The sequence below is a fragment of the Acinonyx jubatus genome, chromosome E4, assembly GCF_027475565.1.
Source record: "Acinonyx jubatus isolate Ajub_Pintada_27869175 chromosome E4, VMU_Ajub_asm_v1.0, whole genome shotgun sequence".
NCBI lineage: Eukaryota > Metazoa > Chordata > Mammalia > Carnivora > Felidae > Acinonyx > Acinonyx jubatus.
This window is the reverse complement of record NC_069395.1, coordinates 32,967,481-32,983,300: the sequence shown is the minus strand read 5'-3', so window position 1 is coordinate 32,983,300 and position 15,820 is coordinate 32,967,481.

Sequence of the window (15,820 nt, the reverse complement as noted above, 5' to 3'; positions counted from 1 at the left end):
CCCAGCTGAACCCTATCATACCTCTACCAGAACTGAATTAGTAACCGTGGCTAGTATGCAGCGTAAGTAACTAATCAGGGTTTCTCGCAGAATATTCTCTACATTCGTATCTAACAAGGATGAGATCAAATCAAAACAGGGGCAGACTGGCTTCTCCCTGGCCTTCGTCCCGAGTTAGAGTTTTTATGAGATGCACATTTATTTACTCAGAACCTATCATACTCTAGGTACTATGTTGGGTGTTGGGGAGAAAATAGTGATCAAAACAGACATCATGCCTACCTTCATGGATTTAGCAGCTAAATCCATATGGTTGGAAAAAGACATCACAAGTTAACTACACAATGTTAGCATAATTGTGAAAACTAGTAGATGAGAAGTGGGAGGTGTCACTAAAGCAACTAACCCAGACTCGGGGGAGGGAGGGCTTCCATGAGAAGGTGACATCCAGCTGCACATGAAGGATGAGTGGGGCTGGTCAAATAAAGGGGGAGGTGCTGAGAACCTTCGAAAGAGCCACATATTTAAAGACCTCTTTGAACAGCAAAGAATGAAGGGAAGGAATGTCTCTGAAGCAAGGGTAGATTTGTACTGATACTCAATATAGCTGGGCCCTGGGCCCTCTTCAGAACCCTCTGGCTTCTCCATCTCCTCTCATATCCTGCGTCTCTGAAGTAGGAAGGGACCTAAACTGTTTAAGGAACTAAAAGATGACACACAACAAGTGAGGCATATTATATATGAGGGAGAGAGATTTAACATGAACTGGAAGAAAAGGACAGACTTTAAGCAAAGAGAAGCCATTAAAGGCTATTTAGTAGACAGGAGAATATATATCTTCTGAATGAGACCCTATAGGGTCTGTTGGCTTCCAATTCAGACAAGAGGAAATTCTAGTATGGACTATGGGGGTAATAAATAGGAATTTAGTGAAGTACAAGGGCTCAAGTGTTCGGCAACTACTTAGGTGAGAGTGGTGATGGCAAGTGATGGCCAAAAACCCCTCAGATCTGGTCTGGACAATGGGTAGGGGAGAAGAAAGTTGGGAGGAAAAGAGTACATTCTACCTTGGCCCCATTGAGTTGGAGGTGCCTCTGAGACTTCGAATTCTTCCACAGTGGTCAGCTGGACATAGAGATGTAGTCTGAAGATAAATCTATGAGTGTCATTGCAATAGGGATGGTAAGTGAAATTGTAGGAGTGGAGAAAATCACCAAGGGAAAGAGTGTGAGAAAAGAGCCCAGAACCAAGACCTGGAGAACCCAGATATTTATAAGTCAGAGCAAGAAAAGCTGACAAAGAAACTTATAAAGAATGGCCTGGGTGATAAAAAGAAATACCAGGAGAAAGTGGCACTCCTGAGCACAAAGAAAGAAAGCATTTTAAGGGAGAGAGAATGGTCAACTGAATCAAATGCTATCGGGAGGTCAATTAGGATCAAGACAAAAGAGCTTCCATGGGATATAGCAAGTAGGGGCACTGGTCACTTTATCAAGAACAGTGCAGAAAAGTGGCAGGGGATGGGAGATAGATGGAATCACGCATTAAATGGGAGGTGAAAAAGTGGATCACAGGACACTGGGCCAACACAGGAGAAAAAGTTGAAGATAGATGAATGAGATATAACTGATGAAGACAGTTTCCTCAGAAGGCAGGAGGGGGTAGGGTGCAGGTAGAGGAGTGGATGAAGAGATTAAGAGGAACACCTTCATTGAATAATAACAGGAAGGAAGTAGGGACAGTGGGTACAAAAGCAGGTTGGGTTGAAGATTTGTTGGCAGGAAGTTGAAGTTGTTTCCATCAGATGGCTTTTATTTTCTCTGAGAAGAGTGAATAAGAAGAGAATGAAAGAAGTTTTGAGGACAGAAACAAAGATTGGAAATGATGCTTGCAGATATGTGGAAAGCAAATGATTCTAAAGAAATGTGGAAGACATCCAGGCAGTGTTGAGCCCAGGTGAGGTAGGTAATCATGAATTGCAGTCTGCCAGATTGCATACTTTTTCTCAGGTTTGTCTTGGCAGCCTGGAGTGAACGCATGATATGCAAAATTGTTTTGACCCATGAATATAACAAAAGGACAAGGGGGAGAGGAAGTTGAGAGTATAAGTAAGAGCCTGACCGGAAAGATGGACCCAGGACTCAAAGTTGAATAATGTGCATACAAGAGAGAACTGATGAAAAGAGATAGTGTAGATGAGCCAATGGACTGGAGGCTCTGATGCAGTCAAGGAACAGTTGGGAAGGTAAAAGCGGAATCCCCAAGGATAGGAGGTGGTGGCCAGACAGGGAAGAGACTGAATCAAGACATTTTGGAGATGGGCAGTTTTGAGGGATAATGAATTCCAGGCTATAGCCATTGGAATAGATGGTTGAGTAAAGGCAGGGGGAAAGGTCATCAGCAATGTGGAGATGATGGAATTGAAAAGCCACATTTTGGAGAAGTCACCCACAAGGACACTGAAATCCACCAGGCTTGTGGCAGTAGAAAGAAGGCCAGTGGAAGGCAATGTAAAAGAAGAGTGGGAGGTAGGTGCTCAAATCATTTGGGAATGAAACGGAGAGGTAGATGTTGGAGCATCCTGGAGCTTCTGGTGGATTCTAATTTTCAAATATGTAGAGTTCTCAGAGTTTCATACACTTGACAAATTAAATTTCCTAAATCTTAGAGCAGTGCAGATCTAGATTTCTTAGAAGATGCCCTAATATATAGATTTCCTGGTATTTCATAATAAATAAAAGAACCTATATATTTGTAAATAGATCTTAGCAGATTGAAGTCATTTTTACGTCAGAAAAACAACAAATGTCTAAGCATTAACCACACACAATCCGAGTCATTCAAATCAAGAACCTTATAATTTTTGCCAAGATGAATCATCACCCAATGACATACCCAACTGGTCACCTCCAGCAAATCTCCAAACAGGTCTTTCCTATGATATGCAGGGTCTTTATCCCCTGAGTCTTTTCTATTTCACATACAGTTGTCCCCTCTTATCCACGGTTGTGCTTCCTGTGGTTTTGGTTACACGTGGTCAACCGTGGTACAGGAGCAGATGATCCTCCTTCTGACAGATTGCCGGAAGGTCAACAGCAACCGAGAGCTACATCACAATGCCCGTGTCATCCACCTCACTTCCTCTCTTCACATGGGCATTGTGTCATCTCACATCATCACAAGAAGAACAGTACAATGAGATATTTTGAGAGAGACTACATTCACATAACTTCTATTGCGGCACATTGTCATAATTGTTCTGTTATCAGTTATTGTTGTTAATCCTTTACTATTTCTGATTTCTAAATCAAACTTTTTCATAGGTATTATGTATAGGAAGAAAACATAGTCTATATAGGGCTCCGTATGGCCTGCAGTTTCTGGCACCCACGGGGGGTGTGGGAATGTACCCCCTGTGGAGAAGGAGGGACTACTGCCTTACTATTGTGCTCAATCTCTTTCCTACATAGCAGGTAAGTAGAAAATCAACAAGCAAGTGTTACCACAAGTATGAAATCTGTTGGTGACAGTAGAAGTCCCCAAGAAAACAGCAGTGCAAAAACTTAGCCTTTTCCTCTGATATTTGGCTCAATAATTGTAACGGGTAATTCGCCCACCCTCATCTCAGCTGAGGCATCCAAGCATCAAGTATCTTGAGTTGCTGTTGAGGGAGGAGGATGGAGGCAGAAAATCATCTAAATCAGCACCACTCAGTGTGGCTGGAAGACCACTCCTGGTCCATGAAGTGTTTGCTACCGTCTGTGGCAAGAACAGCACAGAAATGAAGTTTAAAAAACTTTACAGCAGGGCGCCTGGATGACTCAGTCAGTTAAATGTCCAACTTCGGCTCAGGTCATGATCTCCCCTTTTGTGGTTTAAGCCCCGCGTCGGGCTCTGTGCTGACAGCTCAGAGCCTGGAGCCTGCTTCAGATTCTGTGTCTCCTTCTCTCTCTCTCTCTTTCTGCCCCTCTCCTGCTTGCGCTCTGTCTCTCACTCAAAAATAAATAAATAAACATTAAGAAAATTGAAAAAAAAACCTTTATAGTAATCTGATAGAATATTTTTTTGTTAGAGAGAATCATTGAAAACAGGGGCTCGCATTCTGTAGATCTTTACATTATTTTTCATTTCATTACTTCCCTAGTAATTCTTTTGATTGCATTTTACTAAAATGTTGATCCATAATGAATTGGACTTCTTTAAAGATCGTATTCTTTACCAAAGACGGTTTGAGAAACTCAGGTTTAAGTCACACTCACCAGCTTATTCCCAGACTCAGGGAACCTCAGATTGGGAGAAAGAGGTAGTGAGATACCATTGGTGGAAATACATAGACTTAGACTAACCTGGTTCCAAGTCCCCACTCTACCACTTAGAGTTGACTCTAAAGAATTTAAAATCCTCCTCAGGAGGTACATATTGCAGCCATGCTTGGCTGTCATTGTCTTCCTGTCTCTGATTTTGTTCAGGTATTGCATGTATGCACTTCAGGGGAGCAGGGCTCCTCCCAAGGTTATTGTTTCCCCCATCCAGTGACCGACTTAGGAATGGGTTTGTGATGTAACCTGGTCAGTGGGACATGAGGAGAGCTTGGATGACAGGCTACTGGGAAATATTCTTCTTCTTCTTAAAAGCAAGGAAACTAGGCTTTTTTTTCTGCCCCTGGAGGTTTTCCACGTTTCAAGCCAGGAATTGCTGAAGCCTTCTCTGAGACCATGAGGGGACTCAGCCTGAGGAGATAAATCAACAAATGGAAAATGACAAGCAGAATAACAGAAAGAAGTAAGTCCTTGGTAACTTTGTCAAACACATGAGTTAACCAATCCTAGATGAGAACTACTTCAGAATTTTCTATATATAAGATAATGATTTTCCTACTAAGTCACTGTTGATTGGGTTTCAGGTTACTCGCAGCCAAAAATATGTACAAAAGATATGCGTGAGCCCTTGGGCCATAAACAGTCAAACAACTCTAATCCTGGGGCTTCCCCTCCTCCCTTCCTCCTTCCGGGTAGCTAGCTGAGTCACCTCTGACTCGTCCACTGAACCCCAAATATTTGAGGGAGTTCAGGATGGTCAAGGAGTTCATTTCCCTTCACCACAGCACATGACTCCCTAGTTTCAGCCAATTCTCAGGCCAGCCCCCATGTCATCTTCTTCAATGTTTTCACCCAAGGAAACCAGACCTTTGTAGAGCTGTGTGCACACTGATGCTGTAAGTGAAATGTGTGAGAAACGCTCGCTTATGCCTCTGGCCCACATCTGCTTTCTCCCAGGGCTCTACCTTCTCACCCCCTTCTCCTGAGGTAGACTCTCCTTTGCATCTTCCACTTCCCTTTACAAAGGCCTCCTCTCCTACAAATCTTTCCACCGCAGTGGGAGACCAGATAGTTATTTCCATTCCTTGAGCAAACCACTGAGCCACACATTTAGACAGTTGATGTTATTCTAGAAGGTTCTATCTTCTCATGAACTTCACATTGTCCCTCACACCTGACTACACCTTTGAGGGCAGGGAGGAGTCTCGCAGTCCTATATCCCTAATAGTATCAAGCACAGAGAAGGCATTATATAAATGTTTGAGTTCAATTAAAAAGAAGATTTTCCTTATAGTTACCAAATCACAGATATTTTGAGTTAGACACTCAAATGCTCTCTTACCACCTGCCATCCACAATCACGCTAACAGACGGACAAGAATTGTGATGCGTATACGTCAATATTTGCAATGAAACAGAACTCATTACGTGGTGTTACACCTGTTTCATTTCTGGACAGCTCTCATGATTGGAAATCTCTTTCGATTTTCTCATCAGGCCCAAATTTGCTTGGCTATAACTTACCTTCAGTTATTTAGTTACACTTTCTGGGATAAAATAGAATAAATATATTTCATTTTCATATGGATAGTCCTTCAAATGTTGAAAGCAGCTATTATATCTATTCTAAGTCTTAATTTCTTTAAGTCAGCCATCTTCAGTTACTCCAGTTATTATTCAAAATGTATGGTTTCCAGTATCTTTTCCATTCCTGCATTTTTTTTTCTTGTATGCACTCATTAAGAAAGTCCTTTCTTTTTTAACCCTCACATATTAATTCAATATTGATTGGATTCTTCCTATGTGCCAGGTACACAGCAGAGAATCAGATGTGGAGCTTACAGACCCAGAAAGGAAGACAATTAAACGATGACAGTGAGGAACAAAGGGTGCCTGATCACTGTGTTGCACAACTTCAGGGGCACTCTTCACACACAATATGATACAAATTTCACCCCTTGGAGTTGTGCAACATGGTAAACCGGTAACTGATGGAAGCAAGCAAACTGGACCAGGAAAGTCCTCCCTGGAAGAAAAGAACATTTAACCTGAGACCTAAAATATGAATATCCATCAGTTAGGCAAAGGGGGAAGGAACAATGTGCTGGGCCGAGGGAACAGCAGGTAAAAAGATGTGGAGGCGAAGGGGGAAGGTATGAGACTAAGAAGAGGGAATAGAGAGAATGAGACTTGAGAAGTAAGCAGAGGTCAGGCCATCCAGTTTCTATTAGGACACGTTAGGGAGGGTGACTCATATCCTAAAGAGAGTGGGAATCCATTGAAGGGTTTTAAGCAGGGAAATAACATGACTGTATTTGCATTGCAGCTGCTATGTGGAAAGTGGATTTGCAGAGGATAAGACCAGAGACTGGAAGACCGAATCAGAACCTGTTACAGTAATGCAGGTAAAAATACAATACAATACAATAATGAAAAATCAGACAGTGACTTGCAAAAGGATAGCAGCAGTGGGAATAAAAAGAAAACTACATAGACATATTTGTGCGGTCGGTCATGTGTAGTATCAATTAGATTTGACGACTGTGTGGACGTGGAGGGTGAAGCAAGGAAGAAATCAAAGATATTAGACAAATGGGGAGATGGTGGTGCTATGGACCGAGACTGGAAACTCTGGAGGAGGTCCGGGTTTGCACAAATGAGGAAGATGAACATCCCAGTGTTGGATGTGTTCGGTTGACATACTTGGAGATACCTAAGTGGAGGCGTCTAATTAGAGTTCAGATGTATGCACCAGATTCTGGAGTCTTCAGTCTGCAAATGGTAACTGAAATCATGGGAAAGAACACCGACTCACTCAGAGAAAAATATGGAGAATGGGAAAAGACAGCTTAAAGCACTGAGGAATACCATCATTTAATGGGTGACTTGAAGTATCAGCCATGGAGGGCAAGGAGAACCTGCCAGAAAAATGGGAGGAAAAATGGAGCGTGATGCATGGAAGTCCAGGGGAGCAGATGGGGCCGGGTACTGCTGACAGTCCACTAGCTGTGCCTCCCTGGGCAGGTTAGACCTACTCACCGTCCCTGCCCAGGACCATTCATCATGTCACAGCCTCACCACCACCATGCAGATTCTTTAGCAGCAGCCATAGCACATTGTTGGCCATACCGCGTGTTGCATGTTGAATGGTGTCTCCCAAAAAGATATGTTCAAGTCCTAACCCTTCAGTATCTGTGAATGTGATCTTACGTGGCAGTAGTCTTTGCAAATGTAATCAAGACAAGGTTATGCTGGAGTAGCGTAGGCCCTAATCCAATGACAGGTGTCCTCATGACAAAAGGGAAACTTGGATACAAGGCGATAAACACACAGGACAGATGGCCGTGTGAAGACGAAGGCAGAATTGGAACTAGGCTGCCACACACCAACGAACAGCAAAGATTGCTGACAATAACCAGAAAGTCAAAGAAGCAAGGCCAGTTCTTCCCTAGAGCCTTTCGAAGGAGCACGGCACTGTATTTGCTGTATTGGCCACCTTGATTTTGGATTTCTGGCTTCTGAACTGTGAGAGAATACATTTCCATTGTTTTAAGCACCCCCACCCCCCGTTTGGGGTAGGGTTTTACAGAAGTTCTAGAAAACTAATACCCTGGGGTCAGCTAAAATTCCAAGTCTTGTTTAATTATGACCAAGTTACCTCATCCTTATCCTGTGTTGCACATTGACGTTTTTAAAATTAAATATATGACTTATGTTTACCTATGTCTGCTTTACTCTTAGATATTTGGGGCAATTGATCTAGCTTTTGATACCCTTGACCTCTATACCTTTGCCCAGAATGACAGAACATTAAATATGGTACATCGAGGCAATAGCACATTAGATATCAATTAAGGTCCTGTTCCTAGCTGGAAATAATAGACAGCTATAGCTTATCTGCACATTGATCACATAAGACTTTCTCAGGTTGATCACGTAAGACTTTCTCAGATGCCTTGATGAAATCCAGACATATCAAGTCTACTGGAAGTCCAAATCTACTAGTCCAGGGACCATATAAAACAAGTAACTTGTCTAGACCAGAATGACCTCAAACCCACTTTCTCCGCTCAAGAGAGGCCCTGTGCAAAAACATCAGTTAATTTTGATGAACGAACTTGAATTTCTCTACCCTAGCAATCTACCCCCCTGACTATGCTACTTGTTCTGTTCTTGCCTCCGCCTTCGGGTTCAAGGCAATACTTTGAGGGTCCTCTAAAATCTGACTCTGCACCCACATGGAGAGACTCTTCCTGACTCAGTCGTCTCCCGAAGCGCAATCTGGGCCAATGGCTTCTGGAGCCTTGAAGGCAGGACCTAAACAGTGAACCTTTACTGGATCCTGGCAACAATTACTTCCTCTTCTACTTGCTCACACATCGTTGGTTTCATAGTCTGCCATCCTTTCCACTCCTAAGGTAAAAGGAAGCAGTGGGGAGCCGTTCACGGAAGAACTGAGAGTGAAAAATGGAGAAAGGAAAGATACACGCATATCAGGGTCAGCGCGTGTCACTGAGGCTGACACTTGTTAAGGAGGAGACAGAGCAAAAGCAACTCCATGTTACTGCCAGAACCCAGAGCTTCGGGTGAAATCGTGAATGTCTAGAAAGGAGGGAGGGTGGGGAAGTTGCTGACATACATCTCCCTTGGACTCCGGTGACCCCATGACTGGAATATGTTTATTTGATGGCTGATTTTGCTGTACTGGGCTCTTTCTTTCCTCCCCTTCTCCTTTTGTTTCATAACACACGATAACACTCTCCTCCCTCCCTTCTTTTTTCCATGGGAAAATACTAAGAATGAATAAAGTCATATTAATACTATGAAACAAGTAATCTATCATTCTAGAATCACAATATCTTTATTCTTGTATTCTGAATCAGATGGCCTTGCTATCTATAATCTCTTTGCAGGAAAAGAGTTGGCCTCTTCTCTTGAGGCAGAAAGGAAAATAACCAGTCTTCTTCTTTTTTTTTCTTCTTAGATTTCCCCAAAGCGACTTAGGATATTGGAATTAATTAGACAGAATTCTTAGAGTCAGCTTTATCATGGGCACATTAGTTAAGATAACACTAGCTGCTGTAACAGATCAACCCTGAAATCTCAGTGACTTAATAGAAGTTTATTTCTCACTCATGGAGAGAATGCATCTGGAGAGGGTAGCAGCGAGGTACAGGCAAGAATTCTGCTTCACCTTCACTCATGCTGATGGAGGTTGTGCGTTATAGTCACTCCTGAGACAGGATGGATTCCCCTCCCAACAAAATGCAGTTCAGATGCCAAGACTGGTGATGCCACACGCACACACACACACATTCCAGGAGGGTATGGAAAGGTTTATTACTCACATAATGAGGCTTTCTGGGAGGGAGGAGGGCTGGTTCCAACAATGGCTTGAGCAAAAGCAGGGAGGGGCTACTGGTGTGGGGTTCATGGTCGTTACGTGATGGGACTTGAGTAAGGATTCCCGGGTGCAGGCTGAGACTTGTGTGGTTTGAACTTCTGGTGAGTGCCACAGGAGGGGGTGCTCAAACTTCCCTTTCAGTTTTGAGGGGCAGAAAGGGAAAAGGGGAGTAGCGGGCTTGAGAGCCGTGAGCAGACATCAAAAATGGAGTCAAACTCTTAATTACACTTTGGGGCCCTCAGCTCCTGGATACAGCCGGAAGACAAGGGACAAAGATGTACGGGAGGTTTTAATAGGTCAGGCCTGAGAATGGTGGCGGCCCTTTCTCTTCGGCCACATTCCACTGATTAGAACCAAGTCACAAAGGAGCAACAAATATGGAAGGTGTAAAAACCTTTAGTGAATAGCTTGCCTTTTCTGCCAAGCACCAATGGATCCAGATTTGTGGGGCCCAAAGCTTGAATAATTTAGAGGTTGTCTTTAAGAAAAAATAAATTAGACGGGGTGCCTGGCTGGCTCAATCAGTTAAGCGTCCGACTCTGGGTTCGGCTCAGGTCACGATCTCACGGTTTGTGGGTTCGAGCCCTGCGTCGGGTTCTGCACTGACGGCAGGGAGCCTACTTGGAATTCTCTCTCTCTCCCTCTCTCTGTCCCTCCTCTGCTTGTGCTTTCTCTCTCTCTCTCAAAATAGATAAATGAACATTTTTTAAAAAGAAAAAATACACTAGAGGTTCGAGATGTCAAATTAAAAAGTAGTTTTTGCAAGTCAGGACACAGAAGCTGGGCTTCACCAGCTTCATTAGGTAAAGGTCTCTCGTTGCAAGTCATGGGGCAATTCTCAGAAGGCCATCACTGGCCACTCCCCAGGGTCACCCAGCGGGGAGCCAAAGGGAAGGGGCGTGGTTTCTGGTACATGCTTGTTACACAGAGTTACAGAGCTACAGAGGGAGTAAACTCAGGGCTGGTGACTCCAGCTACAGAGTTCATAGACTAGTCCAGAGCCTTTGAAAACAGTGCCAATGTGCTGTGAGAACTGGGGAAGAGAATATCGTTACAAATTTGCTATTAGCAGAAACAGCTAAAATGTTACCTCTTTGTGACCTTAAGAAATTACATCCCCTTGGGTTTTGCTCTATATGTAGCTCTTCAGGGGTTTGGGGGCAGGGGTACATTTTAAGCGAAAGGTTTGTTAGGGGTGAAGCACCAAAAATATGATTTGGTGTTCCATGATTCAGCAAATTTGAGAAACACCAGTATCCCTTTACAGAGCTCCCGCCTAGAGATTTCTGTGTTTCAGAGATGCCCCCCGAATGTCCATTACTCAGCCTGCTTTCTGACTTGCCTGGGTGAGGGCATGGGATGGAAGCCGGAGAAGAGCTAGGACCCCATAAAAATCATGACATACCACTTCCGCTGTAGGCTCCAGGAGCAAGGGACACGTCCCCGTGCCTGTGATAAGGCTGTGCCCTGGACGGCACTCAGAACAGGTCCTTGCCAACACATGCGTGCAAGTGTCTAGACAGCGGCAGCCCTTTACAAGTCTGGGTTTCGGCTCTACTCAGATCCCTGGGGTAGGATCTCCTGCCGACACACATTCTACACTCCTCTCCTTACTTTCTCATTTTTCTTTTCTTATTTCTTTGACTTTCTCATGTATTTTTCTCCAGCTATAGTATACTGCACTGGATGCAATTTTGGAAGCTTCTACTTGGGGGAGAGTGGCTAAAAATAAAACACTAAAAACACAAGTCATAAAGCGAAATAACCAACATTTGTTTAAAGGCTGTCATCGCCAAGTCTAGACAGAAGCCGGGTCATTAAAAGGATTTCTCAGGGCATGTTTTAGTCCCCAGCTTCATCCATCCACTCAGCCAGCATTTCCTGAGCTCGCTGTTCGGGTCGACTCCCCAACAGGGACTGGGGATCATGCCTCCATGAGTCCACCCTACTCCAAGGGCGCAGGGCTCTCAGCTTGTCCCCTCCGGGCTGCAGCAAGGTTATGGGCAATTTGTCTGCAGCAGCCTCTGCTCAAGCCTGCTGGGGACACCGGGTTGAGGAATGAGACGGGTTGGAATGGTTAGTGCGGTTACTGCCACAGGACCCACTGAGGGCAGAACAAGAGGAAATGGGTTGAAACAGCAGCAGCAGGGATCTGGGTTTGACAGAGGAAAGGCTTCCCCTTTATCAGGGAAGGAGACGCTGTCTCAGGTGACGGGGGAGTCCCAAGCATCAAGGTGCCCGGCTCTGCCCTCCAGGAGGCCTTGCCTGGGTCTCAGAGCTCTGGGGACCAGTCCTGCCCCGAGCACGTGCTGCGGCGGTGGCCACGCCCTCTGGAACTTACTCATACACAGCCTGCTGCCACCGTGCACGGAACCGCCAAGTCAGGCAGGCAGAGGCTGGGTCTCCTGTGTCTTCCTTCTCCGCGAGGAGTACTGGATGCTGCTAGGTTCCCACCAACATCTCACAAGCATCTGAGGGCCTACTGTGTGCCAGGCACCGGCGATGAGTCCGCGAATAAAGCAGACTCAGATCTCTGCGCCCGTGGAGCTTAGGTTCCGCTGGCGATAAATAAGTTCCACAGGTTTCTAGAAGGGGATCAGATCTTTGGGGGGGAAACCTGAAGTAGGGTAGCATTTGGTGTGTACATTCTATTTCAATTAAAACGATTTTAAATGTAAGGCCACAGAGGGGAGTGGAGAGTAAGAGTGAGGGGTGGGGTGTAGGAGGAAAGACTGCAGTTTTAAATAGAGCAGTCAGGCTAGAGGCATCATAGAAAAAGTGATACACAGAACATAAAGGAAATGAATTGTGCAGATATCTGAAGGAGGAGTGTTCCATCTTGGGGGCGTGGGGACAGGGGGGGAATGGCCTATGTGGTGCTGCCCTTCCAGGTCCATGAATGCTGTAGGCCTCTAAATTTGGCGTCAGTTGCTTTCACTGCCTCCTCTTTGCCTCTGGGAAGTGTCCCAACGGGCTACGTTGGGGTCCTATATCACAAGAGATTGTTTACGAGGTACTTAAGCTAACCTCAGTTTACAAATCTATAAAATGGGAATAATAATACCACTAACAGTATAGGGTTGTTGGAGGTCAGAATTCAGAAGAAAAGAGGGATGTCTGGGTGGCTCAGTCGGTGAAGTGTCCAACTTTGGCTTAGGTCATGATCTCATGGTTCCTGAGTTCGAGCCCCTCAGGCTCTGTGCTGACAACTTGGAGCCTGGAGCCTGCTTTGGATTCTGTGTCTCTTCTCTCTCTCTCTCCCTCCCCTGCCCACACTCGTCTCTCTCTCGCTCTCTCTCTCTCTCCCTCTCCCTCTCTCAAAAATAAACACTTAAAAAAAAAAAAAAAAAGGGGAAAGAGAAGGGACAGTCCACAAAGGGGACCAGAGGTCTCTGAACAGGACTGAGCAGTGTCTTCACCTGGTTCACATTCGCTATGTGCCGGGAACTGGGCTAAGGGTTTCCACTGATTAGCTGGTTAACTGTCACAGAAGCGCCGTGATGGAGATGCTCTCCTGCCACCATTTGCTAATGGGGGTGGAGGCTCACAGAAGCCGGTGGCCTCAGCCCGCACGCGGAAGGGGCGCAACGTGGTCTGGGCCTACAGGAGTCCAGGGCTCCAGCCTACCCCACCCGGCAAGCCTGACCCACATCACTGCAACTGGGTCTTTTTTGCAAGAGTGAGCAGGGAGGACCGGGTTCAGAAACCCAGACTAGAGATAACGGCTCTCACGTTTCCTCCCAATCAGCCCTGATCTCTGCGGCCTCCTGTGAGGGGGTATGACCCAGTGGTTTTCTTCGCCAAATTCTTATGAGAATAATACCGCTGAAATCGGGGGCCTGATTAATTTTGGCAACTGTGGGAGGGGAGAGAAGGTACACATTCTTAGAACCGGGGCGAGGCTGGGCTGGCGGGCCCCACTTTCGGCACATTCTAGATGCCATGGGCTTGGGAGTTTCGAGAGAAACCCTGTGAGTCACCCTCACTTCCCATGGCCCCTGTTTCACTTGAAGGCACACTGCCTTCCCATCATCACCCCCTGGCCCCCAACTCTGCCGGCCACTAACGCCCTCCAGTGACACACCCAGCTGCTCCCCGTCCCAGCGTGAGTGGGGGTCCTCTCTGCTAGGTCACAGAGCCACAAACCCACTAGCCCAAACATCCCCGCAGCAGCCGATATAGAGGCCTCCCGGGTCAACCCAAAGCCACGCAGTGTAGATCACCTTTACTCTCCTCTAGTTAAAATCAATCCACTCACACCAATGATACAATAACAGGACTCCGACCTGCGATAGAGGGTAGCAATGATTGCTAACTATGTGCCAGGCATCATTTCCATGAGGTAAGCGATATCATGGTGTTAGTCTGGATCCTCTGAGAAGGAGCTGCCAGAATGAGATTGAACTTGCAAGGGGTTTGCTTAGGAGAAATGTATTCATGAGACAAAAACATGGGGGGAGCCTGGTCAAGCTGGGAGAGCCATCAGACGATGGCTGACCCCAAGGAGGAGCAAAGGAGAGAAAGTTGGATGTGCGGTCTAAAGAAGTTTCCCCAGAGTTGCCAGAGAATCCTCAAACCAAAACCAGCCATCACTAGAGTCCCGGTTTCCCCAGGAACTGGGGTACCTTGGCCTCCCTGCTGGGCCCAGTCATGGCTGGGGCAGATGGAGGGAAACACGGCCTGAGCGTAGATGCAACAGTGGATTTCAGGGCACAGCAGCTGGGGCCCTTCGGTTGGTTATGCGGTAATTGGAGGACTATGAGGCCCATCCTCATAATGAGTACGTATTGTTTTAAGTATTATTAAGAACTTTTGTGGAGTGCCGCAATTATTATCCCCATTGTACTGGTTGATAAACTGAGGCTCCATAAAGTCAAGTCACCTGAACATACTTTGAACCCAGTTCAGTTAACTCCAAAGTTCTCTCCCGCACAGTGTGCATCTGAGCTATTGACCACCGCATCCCAAACCTGATTCCTCAGACTCCATAATCAGTGGAGGGCTGGGCACACCATGAGTGTCCCATAAAGGTTTCTGGGGGTAATATGGTTGAGCTCTTGCCTAGTAAGAAAAACTGCTTGCAAGTCTCCTGCGTCTGCCCCAACACCTAGAACTCTGAGCCTGAGTCACCTTCTTCAGCATGTGCCTTTGTCCCCAACCAGAGAGAGCCCTCGCTGGGAAGCTCCCATGGAACTTGGGGCCTCGCTTACGGCACCTGCCAGTCTGCCTTGTGTCAAAGTCATTTGCACACCGTCATCTCCATGGTGTTCCCACCAGGGGCTTCCCAGTCTGGGGAGCCGATCAAGTAACATGCTCAAGACCAAACACCAGCTGAGTAAGGCTGAACCTCAGATTTGTTTTTGAGCCATTCTGCCTGTACACCCAAAATAGATGCAAATATCTGTAACTGGGCGAGCAGAGCCACTGATGTGGGGAGAGGCTGAAGGAATCCCCCTTGCCCCTCCGCATCTGATTCTTCCAGTCGCCCACAGTGCAGCCGAGGGTATATATCTATGTTTTGGGAAGTGCTTCAAATACCCTCTTAATCTCAGCTGATTTATTCTATCCCCAGATTGCCCCACTGCTGACAGCAAAGTCATTCATGGCCCTGTCATTCAGCAAGCAACATGCAAAATGCATTGATTCATAAATTGACAGTGTCTTTTTGGGAATGCCTACCAAAACATAAAATGTACGTATCCTTTGACCTAACTTGCACTTCTAGGAATTTATCCTACAGAAACCCTCACACATGTGCACAGAGATGTTGTACAAGATGTTTGCAACATTAATACTAATAGTTTTAAAAAAAAGGCAACAAATGAAACGTCTGCCCACCATCAGCAGATAGTTAAATAAATTGTGGCTCATCTCTACCATGGCATGCTCTATAGGTGTTGTAAGGGTTCTGGGGCCCCTGGCTGGCTCAGTTGGTAGAGCACACGACCCTTGATCTTGAGACTGTGAGTTTTAGCTCCACGTTGGGTGTAGAGATTACTAAAAAAGTAAAGAAAAAAAAGCTTTAAAATATTGGGGAAAAAAAAAAAAGAATTCGATGGTTCTGAGTTCAGCCTCACTCAGGTAGGCTAAGTTTAAA